The sequence below is a fragment of the Rutidosis leptorrhynchoides genome, chromosome 1 (genome assembly GCF_046630445.1).
Source record: "Rutidosis leptorrhynchoides isolate AG116_Rl617_1_P2 chromosome 1, CSIRO_AGI_Rlap_v1, whole genome shotgun sequence".
Taxonomy (NCBI): domain Eukaryota; kingdom Viridiplantae; phylum Streptophyta; class Magnoliopsida; order Asterales; family Asteraceae; genus Rutidosis; species Rutidosis leptorrhynchoides.
The window spans coordinates 235,650,675-235,675,447 of record NC_092333.1 but is presented as its reverse complement, the minus strand read 5'-3'; the positions used below and the strand labels follow the sequence as shown (position 1 = coordinate 235,675,447).

Genomic DNA, 24,773 nt, shown 5'->3' with positions numbered 1-24,773 from the left:
ACTAGCAAGTTGTAGATTAGTCCTATTAGTGAATCCTACTCGGGTCGGTCCAGACTCACTAATGCATCCTAATTCCCTACAGCCAATGCTCTGATACCAAATGTGATGCCCCGTACTAAATCAATGTGTACGGGCCATCAACAACAGGATCATTACAAGGTCAAACACTATATGCTGTTTCAAAATAAGTTTGCATTCATGAAAAGAGGTGACGTTATAACCAACGTCAAATGTTTTACAACCAAAAGTATGCTTCTACGAATAGCAAGCAATGATAATAGTACGTGACCCATAGGTCGTTAGGAATACATCGTTTCAAAGATAACCTAGTTTGAATGCAAAATAAACGTTTCATGCGGTGACATCTCTAATAAGCGCAGCGGGTGTCTACAAAGCATGACTAGTACAGCGGGAGCAAGCAAACCTTAAGCACCTGAGAAACACATGCTTAAAAACGTCAACACGAATGTTGGTGAGCTATAGTTTAAGTATAACAGTAATGTAATGTAGGCCACGAGATTTCAGTGCTTCAACAGCGTTTCAAAACAGTATGAAAAGTATATGTTTATCCGTGGGCACCCGGTAACTAACTTAACGTAATAATACCCCCTAAAAGTGCACTTGGTGAGTGCATATGTTTACGAAGTATTAAACACCCATTAAATGCTAGCGCGACTAGCCCGAGTGGGGATGTCAAACCCTATGGATCCATATCTAAGATTCGCGTTCACCGGTTCAAAGACCGATGACTAAACGTTACCGAGCTAAGGGGAAAGTTTATGCCATTGTATAACCCACACATATATAAAGTTTAAGTACTCGTGCCTAGTATGTAAAACGTAAAATGCGCAAGTATTCTCAGTCCCAAAATAGTTAAAGTAAAAAGGGATGCTATAACTCACAGTGAAAAGTAGTAGTAAAGTTAATTCGGGAAAGTAAGCAAGTATGTTGTCCAAAAGGTCCTCAACCTAAGTCAAAAGTTACTAAGTCAGTAAATCGTCCCCAAAGGTTTAAAATTATGTAAATTAGGTCTTAAGTATCATCATCATTCATCATCAAACAAAAAGTACAAAGTAAGTTTCATTCAAGCATAAGGTTTGAAACAAAGGCTGGTTTCGTTCAGTCGCCACGGCCTCTATGCAAACTGAATTGAGGTGAGACCAGTGGCCATGGCTCCGTATATGAGTCCCTTAGTTTTTGTAAAAATTCCAGAACGAAACTCGCCTTCGTTTGACCGTGGCGAGGGTTTAAGTGCGAGTAGGTCAGAATTTTTAGCACAACGTTAAAAGGACATAGTGACATTCGGAGGGCCATAAATCCTAAACCGTAACTCGGATTAAGACGAGTCTTAAATGAAAAGTCATCTACACGAACTGAGCAAACTGAAAATCAACTTTACAGTAGCCCAGGTGGTCTGATCAGTTCCAGAAAACAGTAAACAATGTGTTCCGGTGGGTTCTTGGTGCTTGATGCTCATCACGGTTCTCATCCTTGATGCTTGTAGCTTCAAGTGTACAACTCGTTGATGGGTTTGCATCATCTTTACCAAGTTTTGACCATCATAACACTAGTGTGTGTCTAAGATATGTAGCACAACTCACTTAAGAGTTGTATGTAGTTTGATGAACCAAAGTTACATCAAGATCTTAGATCCGACACATACAAGAGTTCTAATAACAATATAAAGCTATAAACTGGAAAGTAAACTAAATAAACAAGATCTTAAGTTGTAGAACATAGTTCTTAGTTAGATCTTGAAGATCCTAGACCCAAAAGTCTAGATCTAAAGTTCTTAAGTTAGATCTTAAGTTATAAGACTTGGATCTTTACTTTAATGAAACCATAAGTTATGAAACTTAGATTTTCATCTTGTAAAATGTATATAAGCTTACAAGCTTTTGTTTATAACAAAATTAGAAGACCATAAGCTATAGAAACTTAGATCCAACATAAGTATATGAAGTTATAACTAAAAAGTTAAACTTCCATGTTCTTGAACTTACAAAGTTAACTTTAGTTTCAAGAAGTATGAGATCAAGGTTAACTAGTAACACTTGACCAACAAACCACAAATCACGAAATTAAAACATGTATAAAGGAAGAAATAACTTAAATCTTCAAGTAATAAGTTCATGGTTGTTCATACTTGGAAAGATTCAAGCCAAGGCTTTGATCCTTAAGAAAGTAAACCTTAAGTTTACAAACATGAACACAAGTATGATTATAACTCATGAACTTTTCTTTTAACAAGTTTTATGGAGAAATCAAACTATAAACTTGATCCTCTTTGGTTCTTGTATGTTCTTGTGTAAACAAGATAATATGAAGAATAAACTAGAAAATTTGATTCTTACAACTAGTAAGTAAACAACAACAATTACAAGTAAGTAAACAACAAACAAAGAACAAGTAATGATGATGAATGAATTCGGTTTTGAAGAGAAAAAGAAAAGAGAAATAGAGTTTGTAACTTACAAAGTTGAGAGAAAAATGAGAGAAAAGAGAAGTGTGAAATGAAGTGTGTGTAAAAGTGAAGTAATACACTAGTAATTATGTAACAAAAAAAAAAGAACTCCCGCATACCCCCATGGTGGACGGTTTTTGGGGACCAAAAAAGGAAGGTCAAAAACTTACTTTCAAGCATGGGAGAAAGGTGTAAGCTTAGAATGGTATTAAAGTTAAATGGTATGGGAAAGAGGTGTAAGTATGCATGTAACTAGATTCCTCATGACTAATTAATCCTTGTTCTTAATCTTAATAATTCATTAGCTTAATGATGGGCTAACGAGTCCATTAAGAAAGTAGGGTGGACTTCCAAGTCCATTAACATGAGTCCAAGTCCAAGTAACCAACAAATAATTAAAAAGCCCAAGAAATTAACTACTAACCATAGTTAATTAAAAATGATTAATAATAATTAATCATGAATGTAAATAATATTCGAAAATATTATTCGTGAAGCGTACGTGTGTCACAAAGACAAGTCGGGACATGTAAAGTCCATTACGGTAACAAGTAAGCATTAGTAAACACTAAGCTTAATTAAATAAGCCCTTATGCCAAGTAATTGTTATAATAAATAACAATCAAGTTTACGCAGTCATAATATTCCAATTACGACAAAAGTTTGACGTGTACCAAGTACGTATCTCGTTTAAAACGATAAGCGGCAACAACAATCGTAAAAGCATTCAGGGATCAAGTTAAGTGATCACACACTTAATAGCACGTAGTAAGACATTAACGAAGGTAATTAATCATGATTAAAGATCCCAGAGCATAAGCTAGCTCAGTACGCACAAATACGCAGTTTCGTGAAAGCACAGAGCACAAAAAGTAAATCGAAAAAGCCGGGTCGTTACAAGTTTGGTACTAAAGGAAAAAGTCCTAATATGCACATATTTTACTTTAGTACTACATAAAGGGTCCTAATACAATGATTTTTAAGGATAGAACCAATAAAAGAAGTCCTAATATAAATATTTGAAACGTTAAAACCACAAAATAGGTCATAATATATAAAAATATGATACTTTAGTACCACATAAAGAGTCCTAATATAATTATTATTAAGGTTAGTACCACTAAAAAATGTCCTAATAAAAATATTTCACACCTTAAAACTAAAAAATGGGTCTTAATAAATAATAATAATATGATACTTTAGTACCACACAATGTGTCCTAATATAAGGAGTTTTAAAAATAGTACCACTAAAAAATAGCTAATATAAATATCTCAAAAACCTTAAAACCACAAAATTGGTCCTAATATATAAAGATACTAGATTTAAGAGCCCGTGCGTTGCACGACAGCTCTCAAAAATAGAATTTGAAGATGTTAGTGATGAGATTGAGTAGCTGTAGTATACAACTATAAGTAAGAAACTCTTAGGTATTGATAACATTTGTAATGAAAGTAAATGTATTGAAACGATTAGTATTATTGTAAAGTTAAAAATGAATACAATTACAATGTAGCTTTCCATTGTTCATAGTCAATTATATCATCTTCAACATTACCGCACCAAGTTTACCAGAAGTCAGAATGATCCAATTTAACAACACAACTTCTAAGAAATTGAATTCATGAATAACGTGTAAAATTATTTGAGTTTATTAATTATTGTTGTGAGCTGTACATAGAATAGTCAATGTAGTATGATAATGATATGTATGTTACATCATATAAAACTCTTTATACAAAACCCCCATATCAAAGTAGTGGTACAAATACCCCACTAACATTATATTTACCAATTGCATTTTCATGCAATGTTTATAGTTGATACATGGGTGAATAAGTTTATATACTTTCGGTTTTGGGACACTTGTTACAACTTAACACATTTGCTACTTATTGGCCGGACATTTATATATGATTATATCAAGTATAAATGTGTTATCCAGTAAATGATTCATTTTAGTTAACAACAAAAAGCACACTAAAGAAACAAAAGGATTCACATTTTTGGAGGCTCTTAGGAATATCAGTAATGTACCTATATAAGAATAAACACCCTAAAGACGAACATAAGGTGTAAAACTTGCCCGTTTTGACCTGCAGACATACAAATCGATATCAGTAATTAATATGATTTTAACATCATGTAACAGAGAGTTGGCCAAGAAATATCTCAATGTATAAGTATCTAGTATGAGTGCAGGAATAAACGCAACCCAAAACTTGAATTGTCTTAGCTATAAGGGGTGAGCAGATCAACCAATGAAAGTTAGTACACCAAATCTTTTGTCAAAAAACCCTTCGGAACGGGCATGTCTATTACCAAAAATAATACATGTTGACCATTACCTACCTCACATGACCCACCCAGTATGCCATTTGTAATTTGGTTGTGTCGAAGAAGAATGTGCCAAGGGAATCCTAAAGGTAGAACACAAACACACCCCCTATTGCACGAAATGCATAAAAGAGTTGTGTAGGAATCAAAAGGCCACTACACTTTTATTTAAGAAATCTATACTATCTAAAATTAAGAACTCAAATGCTAAAAGTACTTTAATTTAAGAGACAAGTTCTAACTATGCATCAACAAATAGCTGCAGTAGCCTCAAGATTTATGGTTCATTAGCCCCTTGGATTAGTAACCAACAATGTGATAATAACTCCACAAAGCTGAGTAATTCCAACTTACTAAATCGGTTAAGTTTTCAGTCTGGTTTAAGGTATAAAAACATATTTTTAACACTTCCCATAGTGATAACATTTATGATCATCAATATTCAAACTATGCATATTGAAGCCTAGTTAATAGGTAATAATAGAGTACCGTTTATAATATAATCAAGTTGAATATTGAAGTGTTTTCAAAAGAGGAAGAATTTGAATGTACACACTCTGAAACCAATATCCCCTAGTGTCATGTCAATCGGGCACTCTTCGACTCAAAAAGCACCTCGACCATAGTAATACACTCGAGGGTCATAACTCAATAGCAAAAAGTGGAGCGTCGTCACTTTCATAATCCAATCTGCCTTCAACTGGTCCATAAGACCAAAGTTAACATTGTGGAGACCACTCGCATCATAGAACATACCTAATACATACAACAAAGAATATTATTTTCTTCCTATTTGAGTACGTGTAGAAAGACATGTTTGCAAGTAAACCAAATCCAATCTATACAAAATAAGGATTGTTATCGTCACTACGATAATACGAAGACAAGAAGAATAAAACATACATGTATATAGGTACATACATGTACACAGGTACATACCAAAAAACAACACATAATATACATTTAAACAAACCTAATATTATTACCAAAATAAAATAAGATTAATTGTATTCAAGCTTTGAAAAAAGTATTTTAGCTCAATCATATCTAGTCTGACAAGTACCAACAAATTGCAAATTTCGGCCCACACCTAAACCCGCTCAAGTTGACACCTCTAAATGTAAGCAAAAACATGTGAGTTGCTGATAATACAAACATAAAATGTACCTGAATCTCCCTAAGTTTGCCTCTAACAATTCCATAAATTATCTCAGCGATAATGATCATTTAGGTAAGCTTACTTCTTCAATCTTCCCTGTGAAGCATACCAAATGATTTTCAGATAATTACCACAAGATCCAAAACCCTCATACTATAGTTTGAAATACAATACAAGTAAACTATAAAGTAGATACGGTACTGCCAAGTGTGAGTTAATCGTATCACTTCGGTGTCATACGCGTAACCATATAGTACTTGTTTGATATATTTATATAAATGTAAAAAAACCGAGTAGCACAATATACAAATTAGAGGATGAATTAACTTACTCATATTACCAAAATAATTATAACTAAAAAAAAATAGCATACCTTTGACCTTAAACTTATAGATTAATGTACAATTGATGAAAAAGCTTTTCATCTTAAATACAGTTTTGTTAAGTTTTAAATTGGATCAGACAAACTTAATAAAAGGGTATGATACACTTGTTACGCATAAGGTTTAAAAATAATTGTTCATGAACTTAATAAAAGGGTATGATACACTTGGTACCCATAGTTATCGTCCCAATTTTGTGCTAAATTGCTGCATAAGGTTTAAATACAGTTAGATATCAAAATCTGCCCAATATGTTCAGACAAAGCAACGTAATTGTATCATACCCATCTATTAAGTTTGTGTAAATCCTCTTTTTATCAAATATTTGGAGTTGTATACTGCTTTCTCTAATTCCTCTTCTAGTCATGTCCTCTTTCTGAGACTGTAAATGAATTTTACAGATATCAAAACGAAAGGTTATTCTAACTAATCAATAATGTAGTAACATATCCTCAATCTAAAATATAAATATACAACTGAATAAAAAAATGTCTAGCCTATATTGTTATATCGGCGACACGTAGAAGACCCGCAACTTAATTATAATCCATCATGTTTAGCTGAATTATCATAACAGATATTCAGTTTCAGTTTTAGCACAAAATCTGAGTTCGAATATCGTCTTGTGCTTTGAAAAAGAAGAGAACTAATCGTATATCGAAAAGTAATGTACAATGAATTAAATACAAAATATGGTCATAGGACTCTTTTAAAATTTCTCAATCCAAATTGTTTTTCATTAACCATTGTCTAGAGCCAATAAACTAACAATTACATAAATGAAAATACAAATAAAGAGTTGAAACAGTATATAATATGTAAAACGTATAACAATCAATTCAACGACAAATACAGAGGTAATAAGTTGAAGTTGTTCTAAGAAAATTGACAGTAGGGAAACCCAAACAATGAATCAAGGGTTTAACGTCCAAGATTGAAAATTTCAATTATGATGCTTACATGGAATTTCCGCTCACTTTAATTGTGTTCAAACAGGTTGAAAATCATCTTATTCAAACGAACAAAAAACGAAACCCTAACGTACCATTATTAGATAATCGGTGACCTAATCGATGATAAAAAAAATTCAAAACCAAGATTGTAAACTGATAAAAAATTGAAGACGAACATACCTGTTGATGAATTTGAATTTTGAATGATGCAGAGTTCATCCACAATTTTGAATGTAGCAGATGGAGTGGAGATGGGGGCGAGTCGTGAAATTTTTATCTGCGTGAATTTTTCTTCAGCAAATGAGATGGCCAACGTGGATTTGGAGGTGATTAATTAGAGATAATTGTGATTAATTAGTTAATTGTTATAATTCAGTAGGCTTATAACTACCTTTAGTGGTTTGATTCTTGATGTTATAATTCAGTAGGCTTATAACTACCTTTAGTGATTTGATTCTTGATTTAGAATACTAATAATGAAGTGTAAGAACAAAGATGATAATGGAGAGAAAGAAAGAAACACTTTGTAAGTGTGAGAAATGGTGCAAGTTTAATGCTTGCATTCATGAGTATTTATAGCCTAAAATCTCAATATAAAAATACATACTTTGTGTACCAAAATTGACTATATGTATACACCAAAATTGACTATCCATATCTATATTATTATTATTATTATAACACTCCCCCTTGGATAGCAATTTTATTTTGTTGAAGATCAACTATAAATTACTGCCTCGTTAAAAACCTTGCTAAAGAAAACCCAGTGGGAAAAAACTTTAGCTAAGGGAAAAAGAGTGCAGCATGGAGTTGACTCCCCCTCAAGTAGACATCGCTTCAGCTGTTACATCTTTTGAACATGTCTCATGCCAATGTTATGAACGTGTGTTCTGAAAATAGCAGTTGGAAGTGCTTTCGTGAAAAGATCAGCAGAGTTTTTGCTAGATTGCACATATCTCATTTCAATCTGGTTGTCCTTAATGAGATTTTGAGTGTATGAGAAGAATCTAGGTGGTATGTGTTTTGTTCGGTCACTTTTGATATACCCTTCTTTCATCTGTGCTATGCAAGCTGCATTATCTTCATAGATAGTTGTTGGACTTTTATCGCGTTCTAGTCCACAAGAATCAGTAATGAGTTGTGTCATTGATCTCAACCAAAAACATTCTCGAGTAGCTTCATGTAATGCAATCACTTCGGCATGATTTGACGATGTAGCAACAAGTGTTTGTTTTTGAGAACGCCATGATATTGCAGTACCTCCATTTAGGAATACATATCCAGTTTGAGATTTAGCTTTATGTGGATCAGATAAATAACCTGCATCTGCATAACCAACCAAATCTTGTTTTGATTCGTTAGAATAAAATAATCCTAAATCAGTAGTTCCTCGAAGGTATCGAAATATGTGTTTGATCCCATTCCAGTGTCTTTTGGTAGGAGCAGAGCTGAACCTTGCCAACAAATTAACTGCAAAAGAAATGTCAGGTCTTGTACAATTTGTAAGATACATAAGAGCTCCAATTGCACTAAGATATGGTACTTCTGGTCCAAGAATGTCTTCTTGATCTTCACATGGACGAAATGGATCAGCTTCAACATTGAGTGATCTAACAACCATAGGAGTACTTAATGGTTTTGCCTTGTCCATATTGAAACGTTTCAAAATCTTTTCAGTATATGTTGTTTGATGTACAAGTAAACCATTAGGCATATGCTCAATTTGTAAACCAAGGCAATACTTGGTTTTTCCGAGATCTTTCATTTCAAATTCTTTCTTTAGAAGTTGAATGGCTTCATGGATCTCTTTATTTGTACCTATGATGTTAAGATCATCAACATAAACAGCTATGATCACATATCCGGATGTTGTTTTCTTAATGAAAACACAAGGGCAAGTAAGATTATTTGTATACCCTTTGCTTATCAAGTAATCACTTAATCGGTTATACCACATACGTCCCGATTGTTTTAACCCATATAAAGATCTTTGTAATTTAATCGAATACATTTCTTTGGGTTTTGCATTTGATGCTTCTGGTACCTTAAATCCTTCAGGTATCTTCATATATATATCACTATCAAGTGATCCATATAGATAAGCAGTCACAACATCCATGAGATGCATTTCTAAATTTTTAGAAACTGCCAGACTGATTAAGTACCTAAAAGTAATTGCATCCATAACAGGAGAATAAGTTTCTTCATAATCAATTCCCGGTCTTTGAGAAAAACCTTGAGCTACAAGTCTAGCTTTATACCTTGTAACTTCATTTTTCTCATTTCTTTTTCGGACAAAAATCCATCTGTATCCTACAGGTTTCACATCTTTAGGAGTGAGAATGATGGATCCGAAAACTTTTCTTTTATTGAGTGATTCTAATTCAGCTCGTATTGCTTCTTTCCATTGAGCCCAATCATGTCTATTTTGACATTCAACCATAGATGTTGGTTCTGGATCATCATCATTATTCATGATGTCATATGCAACATTAAATGAAAATTTCTCATCAAGATTTTTCATTTCATTTCGGTTCCATAATATTTTTGAATATGCATAATTGATTGCAATTTCTGTATTGACATCATCAATCTCCTCTGCAGTAGGAGTACTGATTTGTGGTTCTTCTTGAACACTTTCTTTTACTTCATTATCAGCTGATTTTCTTTTTCGAGGATTTTTATCCTTTGAACCGATTGGTCTTCCACGTTTCTGACGTGGCAAAGATTCATGAGTGACGTTATTGCCAGCTTTTGGAATTTCAATTCGAGCTGGAGTATTTACTGCTGGTATATATGATTTTGTCACCGTTTTTGTATCTGTAAATGCATCAGGCAATTGATTTGCAAGTTCTTGTATATGCATTATCTTTTGAACTTCTGTCTCGCATTCTTTTGTGCGAGGATCAAGATACTTTAATTGAGGTTCACACCATGAAACATCATTTTCTTTATTTTTCATTTCTCCCCCTAATCTAGGGAACAATGTTTCATTAAAATGACAATCAGCAAAACGTGCTGTAAAAACGTCACCTGTCATAGGTTCAATATACCTTAATATTGAAGATGTTTCATATCCAACATATATTCCCAACCTCCTTTGAGGACCCATTTTTGTACGTTGTGGTGTCGCAATTGGAACATACACTGCACAACCAAATGTTCTAAGATGGGAAATATTTGGCTCTTGACCAAAAGCAAGTTGTAGGGGGGAATATTTATGACTTGCACTTGGTCTGATGCGAATCAATGCAGCAGCATGTAAAATTGCATGACCCCATATAGATACAGGGAGTTTTGTTCTCATTATCAATGGTCTAGCGATTAACTGTAAACGTTTAATCAATGACTCGGCTAAACCATTTTGTGTATGCACATGAGCAACAGAATGTTCAACAACAATTCCTATAGACATGCAATAGTCATTAAATGCTTGAGATGTAAATTCACCAGCATTATCAAGTCTCACCCTTTTAATGGTGTAATCAGGAAAATGAGCTCTCAATTTAATAATTTGGGCAAGAAATTTTGCAAATGCCACATTACGGCTTGATAACAGACAAACATGAGACCATCTGCTAGATGCGTCTATTAGAACCATGAAATATCTAAATGGTCCACATGGTGGATGAATTGGTCCACATATATCACCTTGAATTCTTTCAAGAAACATTGGTGATTCTTTCTCAACCTTAAGTGGTGAGGGTCTAGTTATCAATTTTCCAAGAGAGCAAGATGTACATGGAACCATTGTATCATGATGGATTTTTCTATCCTTTAGTGGATGTCCATGAGTACATTCAATAATCCTTTTCATCATTGTTGATCCTGGATGGCCTAATCTGTTATGCCATAAACTGAATACACCAGGATCAATATATTTTTCGTTAACTACCATATGTATTTCTGGTACATTTATATGTGTATAATGTAATCCAGAACTAAGTCTTGGCAGTTTTTCAACCACATGACTCTTGTCAGTGATACTTAAATATTTCTCATTTTCTGTTGTCACTGACTGATAATCATACCCGTTAAGGTATATGTCGGAGAAACTCAATAAATTTCTGCTTGACTTGGGAGAAAATAAGGCATCATTTATTAAAAATTTTGTACCATTTGGTAGTATGAAATTTGCCTTTCCTATCCCTTTTATCAAGTTAGCAGGTCCTGATATTGTATGTATAGTTCCTTCCGTTGGTTTTAGATCAATAAAATATTTCTCGGATTTAAGTATAGTGTGTGTAGTTCCACTGTCTGCTATACAGAGATCTCCACCACTTGATTGATGTTGTATTCCATCAAAATTCATATTGAACTTCATATATAAGAAATAAATAGTGAGTACATTAATATTACACAATATTTTAAACGCAAATAGATAGTACTGAAACATTTAGCAAACATAATGACAAAGACAGGCGATATTAAATCGTTTATTTTTCAAAAGACACACAACTTAAACATTCAAGAAATCTTCATATAAATCAGATGGTTTCTCAGTGACTGTTGGATCAATATTATCCACAAAATTTACTTCCTTTTCTTTACCTTTCAGCGAATCCTGATACATCTTAACAAGATGTTTAGATGTTCGGCAAGTATTAGCCCAGTGGCCCATTCTACCACATCTGTAGCAAGATTCTTCAGAATTTTTAGAAGAATTTTCTTCAACATCTTGTTTAATGGGCTTGTTTTGTGGTTGATATTTATATTTTCGTGGATTACTATTTCTTTGACCACCACGGCCACGACCACGACCACGTCCACGCCCATTACCATTACCATAAGGATGGTTTCTACCATAGTTATGGCTTTTGGCATGATGATGGTGATGGTTATTATAACCACGACCTTGCCCGCGTCCTTGTCCCTGTTTATAATTATTTGCAGTATTTGCTTCAGGGATTGCAAGTGTACCAGTAGGACGGGATTGCTGATTTTTCATTAATAGCTCATCATTTTGCTCTGCAACTAAGAGATATGAATTAAGTTCAGGATATGTTTTGAACTTTAGCATTCTCAAATTTCTTTGCACTGTGATGTTTGCAGCATTCATTGTGGAGAAAGTTTTCTCCATCATGTCTGCATCACTAATTTCATGTCCACAGAATTTAAGTTGTGAACATGTATTATACAGAGCTGAGCTGTATTCATTTACTTTCTTAAAGTCTTGGAACCTTAATGTTCTCCATTGTTCCATTGCAGCTGGAAGTAAAATTTCTCTTTGATTATTGAATCTGCTTTTGAGACCTTCCCATAAAACATGGGGATCTTCTACAGTCACATAATTATTTTGTAAGCATTCATCAATATGTTGATGAATAAAGCAACATGCCGTAGCTTGTTCTTTTTCAGAACAAGTGTTGTTTTCATTTATGGTTTCAAGAATGCCCATTGATTTAAGATGCATTTTTACTTTTATAACCCATGGCATGTAGTTGTTTCCAGTTGATTCTAAAGGAGTAAATTTAAGCTTTTCCAGATTCGACATTTTCTATTATCAAAAATTAAAACAAACATCATGATAAATTAGAGTCAATTTATATTCATAAGTATATAAACATTAAACATAAATTTAATATAACATAAATGATAAGTAGGTGACAGTGTCGACCATGTGTAAGCAATCATAAATAAATGTTATATAACAAAAATATAAATATTAGTAAACATAAATGAAAATTTGGCGACAGTGTCGACCATATATTTTTTCAGGTGGTATAACCGACCTATATCATTCTGGTGGTATAACCGACCATATATCATTTTGGTGGTATAACCGACCATATATCATTTTGGTGGCAGAGCCAACCATATTTAGTATTAAGATTATCGTGCTGATAACGTGTTATAATTCAGTAGGCTTATAACTACCTTTAGTGGTTTGATTCTTGATGTTATAATTCAGTAGGCTTATAACTACCTTTAGTGGTTTGATTCTTGATGTTATAATTCAGTAGGCTTATAACTACCTTTAGTGATTTGATTCTTGATTTAGAATACTAATAATGAAGTGTAAGAACAAAGATGATAATGGAGAGAAAGAAAGAAACACTTTGTAAGTGTGAGAAATGGTGCAAGTTTAATGCTTGCATTCATGAGTATTTATAGCCTAAAATCTCAATATAAAAATACATACTTTGTGTACCAAAATTGACTATATGTATACACCAAAATTGACTATCCATATCTATATTATTATTATTATTATAACATTAATTACACATGTCAGACTAATTTTTATTATTTATAGTATGCAATAGATAGATAGATAGAATAGATGTTAATTTAATACCACATAAAAGTATCCTAATACAATGATTTTCAAAGTTAGTACTACTAAAAAAAAGTCCTAAAATAACAAATATTATTAAACTTTAAAATCAAGAAATAGGTCATAATATATCAAAATAAGATGTTACTTTAGTACCATAAAAAAAGCCCTAATATAATAATGATATTATATCAAGCTTATTAAGCCATAATAATAGGTTGTCCTATTAAGTTATAGATTCGATTCGGATATTCGGATCCAGTTTGAATATTTAGGTCCGATTCGAATAATCGGACCCATATTCAATATATGGCTCTAGTTCGGTTAAGCTGGTCCAGCTCCAATATTCGAATCAGTTTGGTTTTCAGATTTTAGGTGGTTTTAACGGATCCAATTTTTCTTTAATATAATTATGGACCCACAATTGATAATTGATACTAAAAAACATATATGAAATAAAACATAATTATATTTCAATAAATTATTCTCTTAACACAAAAAACACTAAACATAAAAAATTCATAAATAATCCAACAAATAAAGAGTTTAAATAACATTTGACAAATAAAGTAAAGATAATAAAAAGCAATGCCAGAACGTCGTGGATTAGCATGCATCTTTGTTAATCCAAAGGTACCACCTACAAATAAACCATCCGTATATTTATAACCATAAAAGTGCATGGTATAAAATTTAATATTAACATAAATTTATGGTAGACATACCGATGTGAACGTAGAAGGCCACGAGATAGACATGCCTATAACATCTTCAACTGTAAAAAAAATCATATGGCCTAACCAAATATTTCCATACTACACGAGCTATTCTTAGAAGGCCCACGACCATGTTGTTTTTATCTCTACACAAAGCGCATCATAATCCAAAAGAATAGCTCGTGTAGTAGTTCGTTTATAAGCCGATTCAACGGATTTTCAGGGTCATATTTGTGTTTTGCAACGGTAGTCTTCCAAGCTCATCTTTACAAACCAATCACTTTACGCCTGCCACAAATTAACGAAAAGGAATACATTATAAGTTTATAACATTAAATATATTTCCCTTAGATGTTAATTTTTTAAACATTAATTTACTGAAACTGCATTTTCCAATTATATATGCAATTTGCCAAAACAAATAATACATGCACTCTTTCTAAAAGGTATAAAGTGGAAATACCAACTTATGTCTCGGGGTAAAGCTTCTCTTTCCTTGACGGACCGGCGCCGGTGAACCAAGTAGTTCCACATCTTTCCATTGCTTGCCGTTTCAATGCATTATGATGAAGTACGAAAATATACCATCTCATTACCCCTATATTATTAACCCTATATACTAAATGGCATACTAAATGGCATTGGATTCTTGGTCGTTTTAGTTATATCGCGGTTTCATTTTAAGTTTGCGTTCGCACTACAAAAGCCCCTCAACTTTCGCACAAATTACACATCGCCCCCTCAAATTTACACTTTTTCAGTGGTAAAAAGTGTAAACATATAATTTTTTTAAAATAAAAAAAACTTACTCCACCCGAATTTATAACGGGCTCCATCTTCTCGCTCGGTGCGAGTTAAATTTTTCCGAGGCCACCGTTCAACTCGAAAAAATCTCACGAAACCAACGGGACTAACTATATGCGAAACGGACATCGTTAAAAAAACACTAAATAACGGGCCCTATATTCACGCTCGGTGTGAATTAAATTTTTCCGAGACCACCTTTCAACTCCTAAATGACATGGGATTCTTGGTCGTTTTAGTTATATCGCGATGTCGTTTTGAGTTTGCGTTCACACTATAAAGGCCCCCCAACTTTCGCACAAATTACACATCGCCCCCTCAAATTTACACTTTTTCAGGGGTAAAAAGTATAAATATATAATTTTATTAAAATAAAAAAAACTTACTCCACTCGAATTTATAACGGGCCCCATCTTCTCGCTCGGTGCGAGTTAAATTTTTCCGAGGCCACCGTTCAACTCGAAAAAATCTCACGAACCCAACGAGACTAACTATATGCGAAACGGACATCGTTAAAAAAACACTAAATAACGGGCCCTATATTCAAGCTCGGTGTGAATTAAATTTTTCCGAGACCACCTTTCAACTCGAATTAATTTTACAAACACGACGCGACTAACTATACGCGAAACGGATATCGTTAAAAAATTAAATATTTCGGGCTAAATTACATACATATACATACACGTCCAACAAACAACCCAACCTATTATATATATTAGGTACCAAACAAGGTATATCCAAATTCGACCGCGCACCGAATACAACCGCAGCAACGCGCGGTCGAATTTTTTCTAGTTCAATCTAAACTAGAAAGTGGTCCGGGCCCGCTTTGCTGCGCTTAAAAGCGGAAATGGATTAACTGGTTGCTACGATAACTAGTTTCTCTAACGATAGCTCGATCATTCCATAGACTAAGATCAACAACATTGTCACTAAAAATAAGAAACACCTGTATAATTATAAAATGAAGCATAAAGATTTGTCTTAGAATACACTTGGCGGATTTGTTCAGTAGGTACTTGAACAAATAAAAGCCAGAAAAGAGTAGACCAATTATCCACGAATTTTCTTTATTTACATCAGTCATATTTTCAACTTAACAATAACATCACAATAAAACTTCATTTTATAGTTCAACTTTCATTAAAATCCCACTTCAATTGTTTGCTTACCTTCCATTGCATCACTAAAGGTAAAAGTTAGGGTCAATTTTTTTTTTGAAAGGCAACAAACTTTTCATTACTATTAACAATAGGTACAAGAATACAAGCAGCATGTGAGGCATGCTTAAAAAAGAAATAATGGAATCAGGAAATCGAATATAACGAAACTAAAACAGTTTACAATCCTGTACAAGTCGAGAGTTAAGAAGAAAAATTAGCCATGATCGTCGAAAACGCTTGGGTTTAGGAGCCATTGCCCCCAATCGAGCTTAGCTTTTTTCGATCTTCTAGAGATCCACTCAAAGGCTCTTATTTGGACTTCACATAGAGCCATGGGACCATTGTTTTTCTTTTGACGAAATAGAGTATTGTTTCGGTTGCGCCAAATTACGTATCCACACCCATTCGATAGCCTTCCATATGGATGAATGTTGGTTGATTTGAGATGGGTCATGAACACCACGGAAGAGCTCTTCCAAATTTGAATATGATGGACGAGACGCTTTCCACCATTTGAGTACACGAGCCCAAAGATCCTTCGCAAAATTACAGTGGAGAAAAGTGTGGTCAACCGTTTCTAAGTCATTATTGCAAACTGGGCATCAAACCGAGTCCAAATCGACACCACGATTGTCTAGTTCGACCCGGACCGGGATCCTTCTCTTTTTTACACGCCATATAAGAATTCCGATTTTTTGTGGAAGGATTTGGAGCCTGTCTGTTTCATGTTGTGATGCGAGATGTTGCAGTTGCTTGGAATCAATCATTTTAGACAGTGTGTGTGTCGAAAACTGGCCATTAGACTGCAGTATCCATTCCCACTTATCCATGCTACCGTTCGAAAAAGAGAAACTGTCCAGCAAAGCCAAGAGTTCTTGTAGCTCGGTGAGTGTTCTACCCGATGGATCTCGCAGCCAATTCCATGAGAATACCAATTCATCACCAATTTTTCGAAATCTGTTACTAATCAACACATCTTGCTCGAGCTCAAGCCGAAACAGCCTTCCAAATTTTTCAGCAAGTACCTGATTTCCTAGCCATTTATCTCTTCAAAAGAGAGTGTTATCACCTTTACATACAAGCTTCACGAAAGAGTTAGAGAAAGATATATCAAGGTTATCGATGACCCTGCCCACTTTACAAATATTGTTCCATACCGTCCCCATTCCCGAGCCTTGATAACTAACCCCCAGTCCCCCGTCTTGCCCGTATAAGCTTGAAATAATTTTTACCCAAAGAGCACCCTTTTCATTGTGAAACCGCCACCACCATTTCCCCAATAAAGCCAAGTTTTTGGCCTTTAAGGACCCGATGTTTAACCCCCCGCCCTCATATGGAAGAAGAATATTTTCCCATTTTACCCAAGAGATTTTTGTATTTTTACCCGACCCGCCCCAAAAGAAATTACGACGCAAACCTTCGAGCTTGTTGATGACACATGATGGGGCACGGAATAGGGAGAAGGCATAAAATGGAAGACTACTAAGGACTGATTTTATAAGGGTAAGGCGGCCACCAAATGACATCGCCCTTGCTTTCCAATCCGCTAGCCTAGCATGGCATTTATCTAGGAAGGGTTCCCAATCTCGAAGATTTCTCATTTTTTTCCCGATAGGTAACCCGAGGTATGATAAAGGGTATGTACCGATTTGACATCCAAACTTTCTTGCCATATCATCCACATTATTCTTTTGGACCCCGAGACCACAAAACGAGCTTTTTGAGACGTTTACTTTTAGACCCGAGAAAATTTCGAAGCACTTGAGGACTTTGAATATGTTCGAGATATTTCTCTTGCGCCAGTCACCAAAGATAATTGTGTCATCAGCATATTGTAGGTGCGAGACCATGATTTTGTCTTTCCCGACATCAATCCCTTTGTAAAGACCGACATGGACTGCATGTTTGATTAAAGCATTTAGACCCTCAGCAACAATAATAAACAGATAAGGGGATAGTGGATCTCCCTGGCGAATCCCTCTTTGGAGTGTGAACTCCTCAGTGGGTGAACCGTTAACTAGTACCGAGACCGAGGCTGATGAAATACATGAGCTGATCCACTCCTCCATTTTAGTCCGAAACCCATTCTTTCAAGGATTTTATTTAAGAAATCCTAGTTAATGCTATCGAATGCTTTTTCAAAATCAGCTTTAAAAATTAAGCACTTCTTCTTAAGTCTTTTTACCTCGTCGAGCATCTCGTTTGCAACAAGGATTCCATCCAATATGAATCTACCTTTCATGAAAGCACTTTGCTCCACCCCGATGATTTTGTGGATAACTCTTTGAAGCCTTTTTGAAATTATCTTTACAATGATTTTATAAAAACTTCCTATGAGACTGATGGGGTGAAAGTCACCTAGATTCATGGGAGTTTTCTTCTTTGGAATTAAAGTTAGAAAACTTGCATTGCAGCCTTTCGAGATCGATTCCTTGGACCAGAACCAGTCCACAACCATCTTTAGATCATCTTTTAAGAGCCCATAAAATTTCTTGTAAAAGTTCAAATTCACACCGTCCGGGCCCGGGCCTTTTGATGGCTCGCATTCTTTAATGGTGTTCCAGATATCAGCCTCTGAGAATGGGGCTTCTAACATTTCAGCATCCTCAGAACTGATACGGTTGAAAGGTAGCGAATTCAGCGAGTTAAAGTCTGGGTTATCAGTTTGGTTTTCCTTAAATAGTTTACTGTAGAACTCGATGATTTCTTTTTTAATGGCCGAAGGCTGCTCATCCCATACCCCGTTTATATACAGACCCCGGATGTTTGAGCAATTATTTCTTCTCTTGATTGAAGCATGAAAATAAGCTGTATTATCATCTCCATCTGTATCCCATTTCACTCTAGATTTTTGTTTAAGCATGTCGGATTTTTCTTTTTTCTTTTTGAGCCAAAGGATCCGAGCTTTCAACCAACTTTCTCTATCTTCATCCGATATGGGACCATTATCAGCCTTCGATTCGAACTCTTCAGTTTCTTTTTTCAGTCGCTCAATATCTTTATCAAGGTTTCCGTATTCTGATTTACTCCATGATTTGAGAGCTGCTTTCACGTTCTTGAGCTTGTCTCGGAATATGCAGTCTGCCCTATGGTCATGTACCTGTGAGTTCCAAGCATCAACAATTATCTTTTCAACCTCTTTCGATTCCAACCAAGTGTCGAAAATCTTAAAAGGTTTAGGTCCGAAGTCGTTGTTATTGTCCCTGATGATAATCGGGCAATGATCTGATGTATTGCGATCGAGAGCTATAGCAGTGACATCTCCCCACGAAAATAGGAATTCTTCATTTGCCAAGAAACGATCCAATTTACTGAATTTTTTGCCGTTATCACAAATACGGGTAAACCTTTTCCCCAACAGTGGAATCTCGATTAGGTGATTGTTTTCTATGAAATTGTTGAAAATCTTAGCTCGTCTTTCAATGAAGCGACTGTTTTGCCTTTCCTCTCGACACCTTACTTCGTTAAAATCACCCCCGAGTATCCAGTCCACATCCGGATACGACATCAGATGTTCCAAATCACCCCAAAATTTCATTTTATCCACGTCGTTGTGTGGTCCATAGACATTAACCACAATCGTTTCTTTTTCTTTTCCTAACCACTTACCTTTGATAGCCAGGAAATGTTGACCCTCGACTGTATGGTTGACATTAAAAACGTTCGAATCCCAAATAACAAGCATACCACCCGATTGCCCTACTTTAGGTTTCTGAATAAAGTTGAAATTGGCTGCACCCCAGATCATCTCGATCCAGTTGTCATCTACAACATTACATTTGGATTCCTGGACCAAAACTATATCTGGACGTTCTTTTAACCTCATTGACCTGAACCATCCTATTTTACTCTCCTTTCTATCTTCACTCCCGAACCCACGAATATTCAGAGACATGATCTTCATAATTAACAAATTGGAACGAATCGTGTATCAAAGGAGATGTCTATTGGGGTTTTTCACCCCAATGAACCCCTAATTTGCTCCCAAAATCTTTTAAACCAACACTTTCGGAGGATAGCTGAGAGGTGTTTGTCGGTTTCTTACAGTCTTTTTGCGAGACAGAATTGGATTTTTTCTTCAGACATTTTGGAGTATTTCTTGCAAGATGTTTGAAATGAAGAATACGGGAAGAGGCATTCCATCGCCTCACGCTGTTCCATGAGTTTACCTTAGGATTTATGCATGTTCGTTCTTTGCGAGGGGGAAGGTTAACGTTGGTATTATTGAGAGTGGTAGGTTTAAGACGATTGTTCTCATCTCCAGGATTATGGTGACTTAAAACAGTTTTGTTGGGAAGGATTTTGTCTCGGTGAATTGGATCTATAGGTGGTTGTGAATGGGGTTTGATTTTTGGTTTACAGGTTTTTTGTTTGTGATGAATCGATTTGGTATGATTAGTCGTCTTATCAATTTAGGAGCATGTAGGTGGGGGGTTAGGAGTGGTTTGGGCCAAGGGTTGAAACAGATTGGCTACACGAATTGGACTAATAGGGCTATTGGAAGATTGGTTACCAGGACTAGGTTTGTTGGGCTCATGAGAAAGGTGATTTGCTGGACAGGTGTTTGGAAGGTTGGGCTTGGGTGAATTATGGTTGGTAGACATACTAATTCTAGATGTGCTACTAGGGCTACTAGATTTGTTGGGCTCGTGAGATTGGTAATTTGGTGGGTGAGTGTTTGGAAAGTTGGGCGTGGGTGTAGTATGTTTGTTGGGCTTACTATTCCGATTTGGGTTAAAGGAAGAGTTGACGGGAAAAGAATGGTGATAGGATGGTGATGCGCTGGAAAGGTTTAATGGACTAGGCATAGGGGTGGGGTGATCATGATGGGTGGGGTCAGAGAAGTTATGATTTACCTTGGGAGTGGATGAATCACAGCCGACAGAACCGTTAACATTCTCTGTATTATCTTTATTCGTAGTGCAACCACCAATGTCATTTGGAAGTGGGCCACCGCCTTCATAATTGTCATTATTAAAATTTGCACTTGTCTCCATGCACCTAGACGCATGATCTCCCAACATGTCGTCATTCTCTTTTGTCGGACTGAATGGTTCCGGCACCGATTCCGGTACCGATCCCGGTACCGTTTCATCGTCGGAATTTTCACTGTTATCATAGTCTTCATCAGGATCCCAGTCAGTGCAACTTTCATCATCTCCCATATCCATTTCGATGATATCCCGAATTTCTTCAGATGCTCTAATATATACTATTGATTTGTCAATTTTTGCTCGGATGGCTTCTTGGATAGGATTACAAGATCTTATTTTGACTAGGACTTTTCCTGCGATTAGATTTTGGTTGTTTTTGTTGATATCGCAATTACAGGTATCGATTATCGGTCCCCACCATCCTGCCAATTTCCTGAAGTTAGATTCTTTCCAACAAGAAATTGGCATGCCATACATACTGATCCAGGCCAGCCTACCCGGATGCAAAATTCTTTTCTCCCATTTTCGAAGATTAGGAATCCATCTCTTGAGATTATGATTTTCGTTCGACATTATGTTCTCGACAGTTAATTCTGACTCGAAGATAAGCATGATTTCAAGCCCTCCAGTGTATTTTATCACATAGTTGTTTAACCCTTCTTCTTCACAGATAGAGTGAAAGTGTTCCAGTACCTCCATACTTGTTACTTCACCAATAATAGCACATTTCATCGAGTCCACAAGGTCATTATCTTCCTCAATATTGACCAATCTCTCTTTCTCAAGTGGGGTCTTGTTATCTAGGTTTGAATGGGGAAAGCAGTTGGGTTGGTTTCGATTACAGGGGTCAGGTATATCTTTTGTCTGGTAACGTTGGAAGGGTGGTTGTCTATGGTGTTGATGGTGAGATGTGGACTTGGGATCATGGTAAGATGGAGGGTTCCGTTGTTTTCGGGTCATAGGAGATGAATTTTGGAATGGTGCGTTGTGATTGGGAACGGTAGATTGTTGGTTTGGGGGTGGTTGGTTGGGGTGATGATGGTTTCTGGTAGGATATTGGTTAGGGTGTATATGCAAACTGATAGATATATAAAAAAGGGAACTATAATATTCAAATTACGAAAATATAGATGACAAAAACCTGTCCAAAAATATCCATATAGTATAAGGTGGTATTGTATCCGCATCTGTAAGCTAAACACTTATTAAAATAGCTGCTTCTTGAGTGTTGGGGTTTATTGAAATAGTTAAGCACTTACTGAAGTACCTCAAGCCGCACCTGCAACTACAAACATTACCATATTACGTTAAAGAACGAAAAAGCCAGGTAGGTGTTAATCAGTTCAGACTCCATTTTTTTAAGTCATTTTTCAAACAACATTATCAATGACAAAATTGTAAATTCGATTCTCAACTCCATTTTTCAAACAACATTCCATTTAATGTAATCTCTTACTAACAGTTTGTAGTTCAAATTTTGACCACCATTACTTTGACTCAAAAAAGTCAACAAATAGTAATTATTATTATCAGCTGTATACAATAAACAAACAATCAACGCTCTTTTTAACAAAGAAGCTAAGCTAGATATGCTGATCCAAACTGTAAATCTCAAGCTTATTTTCCACCTAACAAAAAAGCTAAGTCAGATATGCTAATCGAGACAGTACAGCTCAAGCTTATTATATGTTATAATGAACAAATAAGGTAACAAAAAGAAGGTACAAAAATACTCCCTCTAGCCTATGAGTCCAAGTTTTAAACATATATATGTGAGCACTATCTACAGTCATTATGTGCACAAAATTATCATGAAGCATTAATCACCCTAGAAGAAACATAGTACTGTATTTAGTTTACACATCTCCTAGTGCAACAAAATTATTCCAAATATTCAGAATTCATAAGCTATAGCACTTTTATACATAAATCAAACATACAGAATTATCGTCTAACATAATAACTAAGGGCTAAATATTACCAACAACAATAGTAAAAGTTAAAGTGTTAACTATTCTATTATTTATTCAGATAATATGTAACCCAAAGTAGAGTTAGCCAGTCAAAAAAGTTACATTAGAAACAAATAAATCTGCATAAATCACTCCATATATTTCACTTTCCTATTAGCTCCAAAATCTTGTATCGTCTTAACTCACTGTATTGGGGAGAATTCAATGTCTTTTGAACTCTGCATCACATTCATTGCGAAATCAGATCAAATATAAGCAACTTAAAAACAAAAAACATAACAATTTTAAAACGTGCAGTCACTCCATTACCACTTTGGTCTATCATATCTTTCAAACCAAACATAAATTTTTTCACCGAATATGGTGAGTATAACGTTGTGCTAAAATCACCCAACATGAGGCTTTACTATATTTAAGAACATACAAAAAAGTCATCAACATATGTTTTGATAGCTGGGTAGAAATTCACATGAAAAAACATGCCAATACCATGTAAAACTTACGTCTCTCCGTATTTCTTCAAGCACTTCAAGAGATTTTGTACAAAACTTGTCTCCATAGTTTCTCTCTTTCCACTCAGAAACTCCCAGTTTTATCTGCCTACAATAATGCATCATTGATTGATTGAGATAAAATTTTATTCTACAATTCAAATATATAAAAACAAACAAAATTTTTAAATACTACAAAAATCAAATACTGGAAACCTAACCTTTTAATTTCCGATGCATTCTTACAAGAGGGTATGGTCAATAGCCGCTGTGTTTTTTAATATTAGAAATCTAATCGATTGAAGACAGTCGACCACTTTTTATAAAATGTATAAAGAACCAAATTTAAACGTAATCTGAAGAGAATCGATTGAAGATAAAAAAAATAAATCGATTGAAGATAATCATGTTATGAACTTATGAGTAAACTAATGGAAACAATTGGAGAAATTGATTGAATATGAAAAATAAGAAGACTTACCGTTCTTCAATTGATGAGGATTATCAAACCAATCAAGTTAGGTTTTTTTGATTTACACATTGAATTCCGATTGGTAAAAGTATAGAAACTGTTTTTCATAATCATTTATCAATCGTGACATTAACAGATTCAAGAATATCTTCAGATTAGGTTTGTGAAAGGTTTAGGGTTTGTGTGTGATTCGTAGCATCGTGGGAAATATTTTTTGATCCGGTATTGATTTAGGCATGAGTTTAGATAAGTTAGGGATAACATTGTAATTGTAATTGTATTTGAAACGTGACGTATTTTCTGTGGTATGTACGTTCAATTTTTTTCAACGGCTCAGATTCAATAATGTTTTTCCATCAAAGGGTGGATATTTTGACATCTAGGAATATTTAAAAGTGAGTGATGTATTATTAGTTTTGTTATAAGAGATAAAAGAGATATAACACAATATAATAACTAATAAAAACGAGTTAGTACTAGGGATGGTAATGGATGGCTGATCCATCGGATATCCATTTCGATCTGATCCATTTAAATTGATATAAATGATGTAAATAGATGATAAATGGATATGGATATAAATATTGATGATGTAAAAAAATAGTTGATGGGGTATAGATGATAATTTTCATCTATGGATATAT

At 34.8% G+C, this 24,773-nt stretch overlaps 2 long non-coding RNA genes across 7 annotated transcripts; both read right to left on the bottom strand.

Moving 5' to 3' along the window:
- Positions 1 to 4,069: 4,069 nt before the first annotated feature.
- LOC139868698 (uncharacterized) lies at positions 4,070 to 7,654 on the bottom strand. Its single transcript, XR_011765987.1, has 5 exons — positions 7,477 to 7,654; positions 6,628 to 6,725; positions 5,969 to 6,056; positions 5,358 to 5,557; positions 4,070 to 4,560 (listed from the first exon to the last, which is right to left on the bottom strand). It is a non-coding gene; the product is annotated as an uncharacterized lncRNA (long non-coding RNA).
- A 13,677-nt stretch (positions 7,655 to 21,331) lies between these two features.
- LOC139886539 (uncharacterized) lies at positions 21,332 to 24,354 on the bottom strand. Of its 6 annotated transcripts, none has more exons than XR_011772508.1 (5): positions 24,139 to 24,354; positions 23,879 to 24,013; positions 23,476 to 23,766; positions 23,269 to 23,384; positions 21,332 to 22,478 (listed from the first exon to the last, which is right to left on the bottom strand). It is a non-coding gene; the product is annotated as an uncharacterized lncRNA (long non-coding RNA). The 6 variants fall into 6 exon arrangements; XR_011772511.1 differs by having other exon boundaries at positions 21,332 to 22,472; XR_011772507.1 differs by having other exon boundaries at positions 23,670 to 23,766.
- Positions 24,355 to 24,773: the final 419 nt, after the last annotated feature.